The following is a 2,127-nucleotide window of genomic DNA, read 5'->3' as shown; positions in this document are numbered from 1 at the left end:
TTTGCAAATGAAAGTATATGCATATACCCAATTTATATGCGGTACATCCATAGCTCCCCAAACTTTTGTATTGCCTGAGTACCATTCTCAATACTTTCGCTTGCTGAGCCAGCAGTCACTACGAAGGATGGTACTCAAGCTAACTTTTGTAGCAATGTATTCAAATTTATCTTAACGAAGAGAAATAATCTTATAACATATTCTGATAGTCCTACTTTCTTATTGAGGACTTGAAAGTCAGTATTGACTCTTAAAAATAGGCCATACCCCCTTTAGAATGTTTTATTATGGACTGATTTTGATCACTCAAACTGATTATTTTTTACCAATAAGATTCAGACTTCCGCACTGCCCGTTTCACGACCCTCGGTACCACCGGCCGTTTGGGCCCGACCAGCCTGGGGACCCACTACCGCGGACAGGACCCCGAGGGGCTGGTGCAGCTGAAGGACGGGATTCAGTACTTCACTGTACCAGATACTGGACAGTACAGGGTAGAGGCGGCAGGTATTCTGATAAATGATTTAAATAAGTTCAGAGACTGACTTTAAGTTTGTTTTGGTCGGAGTAGAGCTGATTACGTAAATAACCCCTTAGCCCCCCCCCCCCCCCTCCCCCATGGACTAAATCCTCCGCAGAATCTCGACTGGTTTCAGGAGATTCCGTTTTTTAGTCTCATTTCTAAATTTACACACTTTGTAGGTTCTGCCGCAGGTTGGGGTGTAGAAGACCTCAAGTCCGCCAGAGGGCGCGGTGCGGTGGTCAGTGGGACCTTTCAACTGCAGAAAGGTAGGGTTCCTGATGATCACCGTATTGTACTATGCACAATCACTCCCCACACTTTAATTTCTAAATTGACGATTAGTTTCTGCTTCAACTGGCTGTTAAGAGACAACGACACTTAATGGGGACTTGGCCACCGGCCGCGGCACTTACGTTAAGTCATTCAATTAAAAGAGGGAGACCATGTATAATGTATAAACACCGTAGCCCATTTGTGCGATTCAACTGAGCTATACGTCAAATACTCATTTAGATGACTTTTCTACGGAGTGGCTGATAAAAGAAAGCTGTTGGCATGCTATCTGAAACGAATCTTTAGATGATTTGTCCATGTTCCTTGATTTATTACCTTCACCAAGACATTTAAATTTTGGTCGCGTTTGACTGTGCGTGCGTCCGTCTGTGAACAGCATAACTTGAGTCTTGGTTGGATGCTGATGAGATTTAGTAGGTGAGAAGGGGTCAGGAATACGAAGGTAAAGTTCAATAATTGAGCCTAGCGTCGTTTTAAGGTACTGCAGTGGAACTTCCGTTTTTAACATCTAGTGTTCTGGACATGCTGTGGTGGTGAATTTGAGTGGTAGACAGCTCTTGGGACAGAAACTGCTGTAGGTTTGGGCCCCTTAGAGTTTTTTTAACTGAAGGCGCCGATTTTGGTTCAAATATTGGGCGAGAATAGCTCAAGAGTGTGTTCACCGATTGTCACATTTTGTATGTAGATAGTCTAAGTTATGTGCACATAATGAAATACTTATCATGCAAATAAAAAGCTAATGAAGACCTTATCTGAGCTCGGCCGAAAAGCCACGCCGAGAGTTCTATGCGTTTCTGTTTTCCTTCCACGAGAGAAAGTAGTCCGTTCCATGACTCCGGGCGTCAACACGCCTGACAAGAAAGCTTGTCACTGCAGTATTTAGTCCCCTATCTTCTTAATTTCAAGTAAGTTACAATAAATAATATTTTAGCTTCATTTTGTACTGTTATAAATTTTTCAGTCGCTGTTTTATCGCTTTCCCGTCAACATTAGGACCCGAAAACAGATGATTTTCGTGTTATTTCCCCTCTTGTTTTTACCATGGTGAAGATTTCAAACCTACACGAATTAAATGTGTATGAAAGATCAACGATTCTACTTTCTGTCGGTTTATGACTTATTATCGATTTCGAGGGCGAAACGCAAATGCCTCGTAATTCCGCAAAGTCATGCCATGATTTTGATTCCAGAATAGAACGCACCCGGTTTGACTTTTAGGTACATATCTACCATGGAAAGGTCCTCGCTCCAGACGTCTCAAAGTTATGGCCGAAATTTTGTTAACGGTGGCCCCTTGTTTGTGAGTTCTG

The sequence above is a fragment of the Branchiostoma floridae genome, chromosome 12 (assembly GCF_000003815.2).
Source record: "Branchiostoma floridae strain S238N-H82 chromosome 12, Bfl_VNyyK, whole genome shotgun sequence".
Lineage (NCBI taxonomy): Eukaryota > Metazoa > Chordata > Leptocardii > Amphioxiformes > Branchiostomatidae > Branchiostoma > Branchiostoma floridae.
The sequence above is the reverse complement of the archived record's forward strand: the minus strand, read 5'-3'. Positions refer to the sequence as shown.